We start from the raw sequence: 6,362 nt of genomic DNA on the forward strand, positions 1-6,362 counted from the left end.
TTACTTATGAAATGTGGTGTTCGTCAAGTCACGACTCAACTCACAAGTTTAAGATCCTGCATATTGAGGCCAGGGTTGAAATTATTAGATAGTTTGCAAGTGGAAACATTTAATTTTCCACAACAGAGTGGTGCAGGTTTGGATGAGAGTTGGGGAGATGAATGTCAGAAAGGTGTTCCGCTACAGTAAAACTGGATCCTTATCACCTTCCTCCACGAGTCCATCATCACTTAGGACGGAAATTGGCGATGTGCTGGAGGGTAAACACCTGATGCTTCTCATTATTACATGCTTACTGAACTCAGAGACCATTTACTCTTGTTGTCTGCACCATTACACTGAGGCATGAGCAAAATTTTTCATTCTAATACTGTCTACTCTACTTTAAAAATAAACAGCAGGAGTCTGTTTATTCCTTTTTTCCTAAGAGGAAAATGTTTCCAATTACATGTAACCAGCTGGACGAAACATGCAGAAACACCAACAGAAGATCACACAAATAACTGCGTATTACTACTAATGCTCAAGTTATTTATTTTCACAGCAATTCCTGACTTTGCCTCCATCACTCTTATTTCTGCTCCAAACGTGGAAACACACTCGGCCCATTTCAACTTGTTTGCTCCACAGCTTTGATGACACTTTCACCGAACCCTCGCTTTAAGTCTCAGATTATTATTCACACCACTAGTGGGTGCTACATCTGTGCACTCAAGCTGCACAGCTGGAGCAGACAAATAGTATGAGCAGTGTGTTTAACAACTGGAGAAAATGGCCCGGCACAAATCAATGTCATGGTACTAGGAGGAAAACACACCACAAACTGGTAAAAGAAACTAAAGCACTTTGTTATAGCTTTGATTTTTGCATTTTTCTAGTCACTGTTAGCTTATTAAGGCTGAATATTCATTAAGTATTTACAGGTACAGACTTAGTAACTCCTGCCTTGACATTGGCCTAGTAGATATTAGTACTATTCCCTGTTTTATTTGGAAATTACAGACATGAATCATGCAAAATTCTCTCATTATTTTAAGTAGGAACATTAGCACTAAAAAGTAAAGTTGGAGTGAAAGATGTACTCACACTTGCTGCAGAGGCCGTGGGCGCCTAATTCTCAATGCAGGCCAATGAAAACATTGATTTTGGCTGCTCTACAAGTTGCAAGTAATTAAAATAAGTGAGAGGCCATTAGTTATTTTGGCCAATTTGAACTTTTCAGCACCAAATAAAGCATGTTCACAGGTTTGGGGTCTCGTGCCAGTCTATAATTTAGGCTTAGTGAACCACAGGTCTGTGACATAGTTATAGAGACTTATTAAAGTTCTTTGTTATTATTGTGGTTATTTTGGTCGTTTGGTTTTTAAAATTGCTGAAGGTAAAATTTCTGATTTGCAAATGCACTGAAAGAAAACCATAACAAAAACTGGCTTTATACTCCTATGCAAACACCAACCTGCTCCTCACAATCGTAAATGTTCCCATACTGAGGTTTACTTCTTTTAGGAAATGGGGGACAAAATGAAACCACCAGAATAAAGAAATCACAATACATGAGCTGATTCATCTCTGTCGGTACAAGGAGGACACCCTCATATCAATTCTGACCACAAGGTGGAACAACACAACCAGGATCTTGTGGGGGGAAAGAAGGAGTGGGGCTAATGTCAGCGGAGTGTGGGAGAGAAAAACATTTTGATAAGGGGTTAATGAAAAAGTCAATGGAGTAGGAGAGTGTCAACAGACAGAGCGAGACAGCCAGAAATCTCTGGGGAATTGGCTCGTCTGTTGACTCTCAGCCTCCCCGTGAATCCTCGCTCCCTCCTGCCCCGTTGGATCCTTCCTGTATGCTTCACTGACAACTTGGCCATGAAGGGTCACAACGCTTCAGTGAACTGAGCAAACTTCTCTCTCTCTAGCCACACATGTATTTTAAGGTATCGATTTACATGTTATAAAAGGTCCCACTGCTGTGGCTCTTAGCTTAGATAATGCTGGGGTAAGTCAAGGTATGAAAACATTACAAGTGAGCTCTGTTTTTATGAAGGAAAGTTCAGGTTGGTCAATAGTTTTGGAGATTTTTTTTTCATACCAATCTTTTAATGCTTTGCATCATTTATTTGGGTGCTTCGTTCTAAAATACTTTCAAAACACTGCATTAACTGCAGTTCGATTCCATGGTGACTTTTTTTTAATGGTCTACCTAAAGAAAGTCTTTGATGTTTTCACATTCTTGCCAATATTTAGATGAGAAGATTGATGCGGCAGTTATGTCTGTGCGCTAACAAGGTGTCCAGAGGGTCTTAAAAAGTATTAGAAGTTTATAAATGTGTTCCGGTTCAAAGCACAATACTATGACATCTTCTTATGACTTTTTTGACATGATATACTATGACTTTTTTGATCACAATTTTTATGACGTTATACTGTGACTTTTTTTTTTTTTTTATCACATTTAAATGATAAACTATACTATGACATTTTTTCATGATTTCAGACGAAATACTGTACTATGACTTTTTTTCCTGTTTTTCATCCAACATACTATACTATGATGTTTTTTCATGATTTAAGACGACTTACTATACCATGACTTTTTTTTCATGAATTCAGACGAAATATGACTTTTTTTTATGATTTTGAACGACATACTATACTATGACTTTTTTTCCTGATTTTGGACGACATACTATACTATGACTTTTTTTCATGATTTTGGACGACATACTATACTATGATATTTTTTCATGATTTTGGACGACATACTATACTATGACATTTTTTTCATGAATACAGACGAAATACTGTACTATGACTTTTTTTCATGATTTTGGACGACATACTATACTATGATATTTTTTCATGATTTTGGACGACATACTATACTATGACTTTTTTTTCATGAATTCAGACGAAATACTGTACTATGACTTTTTTTCCTGATTTTGGACGACATACTATACTATGACTTTTTTTTCATGAATTCAGACGAAATATGACTTTTTTTTATGATTTTGAACGACATACTATCCTACGACGTTTTTTCATGATTTCAGACGACATACTATACTATGACTTTTTTTCATGATTTTGGACGACATACTATACTATGATATTTTTTCATGATTTCGGACGACAAACTATACTATGACTTTTTTATGATTTTGGACGACATACTATACTATGACGTTTTTTCCTGATTTTGGACGACATACTATACTATGATATTTTTTCCTGATTGTGGACGACATACTATACTACGACTTTTTTATGATTTTGGACGACATACTATACTATGACGTTTTTTCCTGATTTTGGACGACATACTATACTATGACTTTTTTTTCATGATTTTGGACGACATACTATACTATGACTTTTTTTTCATGGTTTTGGACAACATACTATACTATGAATTTTTTTCATGATTTTGGACGACATGGTATACTATTAAATTTTATCTTTTTTTTTTTCTATCACATTTTTAATTACATACTATACTATGACATTTTTTCATGATTCTGGATGACATACTATACTATGACTTTTTTTCATACTCATGATGACATACTATACTATGATATTTTTCCATGATTTTGGATGACATACTATACTATGACTTTTATTCATGATTTTGGACGACAGCCCGCTCAAGACTGTAGAGATGACAGAGGACTTCAGGCGAAACCCCCCGACACTGCCCCGCCTCACCATTCTCAACAGCACAGCTTCAACTGTGGACACCTTCAGGTTTCTGGGTATCACAATCTCTCGCGACCTGAAGTGGACCTCCCACATAAACACTGTCCGGAAAAAGGCCGGGCAGAGGCTGTACTTCCTGCGACAGCTCAGGAAGCTCAACCTGCCTCAGGAACTGCTGATCACATTCTACACAGCCATAATCCAGTCTGTTCTCTGCACATCCATCACGGTCTGGTTTGGATCTGCCACCAAACTGGACAGGAACAGACTAAATCGGACAATCAGGTGTGCAGAGGGGATTATTGGGACTGATCTTCCCTCCATCGAGGACCTGTACCGGTCAGGGGTCAGGAAACAGGCAGGGAACATCTCTGCAGACCCCTCAAACTCTGGACACAATCTCTTTAAACTCCTCTCCTCCGGTGGGCGCTACAGAGCACTGTTTGCCAAAACTTCCCCTCACAAAGACAGTTTCTTCCCCTAGGCTGTCGCTATGTATTTGATGTACATTTGTATATTTTTTGTATATTGTGTATTTCTGTATATTCCACTTCTTCTAAATTTTGATTACTTATGTCAATTCTGATACACTGAGAGCAAGTCTACCAGAGTCAAATTTCTTGTATGTACACACTTACATGGCGAATGAAGCTGATTCTGATTCAGATTCTGATTCTGAAACTATTCTATGATATTTTTTCATGATTTATAAAGTCATACTGTACTATGACGTTTTTGAGGACGTGATATACTATGACGTTTTGATCACGTTTTTGATGACCTACCATACTATGACTTTTTTTCATGATTTTTGATAACATAATACATGATGTTTTTTCATGATTCTGGATGACATACTATACTATGACTAATTTCAAGATTTTTGATACTATACTATGATGTTTTTATCACATTTTTTGATGACATACCATACTATGATGTTTTTTCATGATTTTTTAGGACATACTATACTAAGATTTTTTTTCATGATTTCAGACGACATACCATACTATGACTTTTTTTTCATGATTTCAGACAACATACCATACTATGACTTTTTTTGATGATTTTTGATGACATACTATGCTATGACGGGTTTTCTTTATTTTGGATGACATACTATACTATGACGTTTTTTCATGATTTTGGACGACATACTATACTATGACTTTCTGTCATGACTTTGGACAACATACTAGACTATGACTTTTTTTCATTATTTTGGACGACATACTATACTATGACTTTTTTTCATTATTTTTGACGACATACCATTCTATGACTTTTTTCATGATTTTGGACAACATACTATACTATGACGTTTTTTCATGATTTTGGACGACATACTATACTGCTACTTTTTTTCATTATTTTTGATGACATACCATTCTATGACGTTTTTTCATGATTTTGGACAACATACTATACTATGATATTTTTTAATTTCTTTGGACGACGTACTAGACCATGACGTTTTTTTCATTATTTTGGACGACATACTATACTATGATGTTTTTTCACGATTTTGGACGACATACTATATTATGACGTTTTTTCATGATTTTGGACGACATACTACTTTTTTTCATGATTTTGGACGACATAATATACTATGACATTTTTTCATCATTGTGGACGACATACTATACTATGACTTTTTTTCATTATTTTGAACGACATAGCCTACTATACTATGACTTTTTATCATGATGATAGACGACATACTATACTATGACTTTCTGTCATGACTTTGGACCACATACTAGACTATGACTTTTTTTCATTATTTTGGACGACATACCATTCTATGACTTTTTTCATGATTTTGGATAACATACTATACTATGACTTTTTTCATTATTTTAGATGACATACTATACTATGATATTTTTTATTTTTTTTGGACAACATACTATACTATGACGATTTTTCATCATTTTGGACGACATACTATACCATGATATTTTTTAATGATTTTGGATGACATACTATACTATGACTTTCTGTCATGACTTTGGACCACATACTATATACTATGACTTTTTTTCATGATTTTGGACGATACACTATAATAAGACTTTTTTTAATGATTTTGGATGACATACCATACTATGACTTTTTTTGATGATTTTTGATGACATACTATACTATGACGGGTTTTCAATATTTTGGACGATACACTATACAATATGACATTTTTTAATGATTTTGGACGACATACTATACCATGATATTTTTTAATGATTTTGGATGACATACTATACTATACCATGATATTTTTTAATGATTTTGGATGACATACTATATACTATGACTTTTTTTCAGGATTTTGGACGACATACTATACTGTGACTTTTTTTCATTATTTTGGACGACATACTATACTATGACTTTTATTTTTCATTATTTTGGACGATACACTATAATATGACTTTTTTTTAATGATTTTGGATGACATACCATACTATGACTTTTTTTTGATGATTTTTGATGACATACTATGACATACCATACTATGACTTTTTTTTGATGATTTTTGATGACATACTATGACGGGTTTTCATTATTTTGGATGACATACTATACTATGTTTTTTCATGATTTTGGACGACATACTATACTATGACTTTTTTTCATGATTTTGGACGACATACTATACT

Source organism: Epinephelus moara, chromosome 8 (genome assembly GCF_006386435.1).
Source record: "Epinephelus moara isolate mb chromosome 8, YSFRI_EMoa_1.0, whole genome shotgun sequence".
NCBI lineage: Eukaryota > Metazoa > Chordata > Actinopteri > Perciformes > Serranidae > Epinephelus > Epinephelus moara.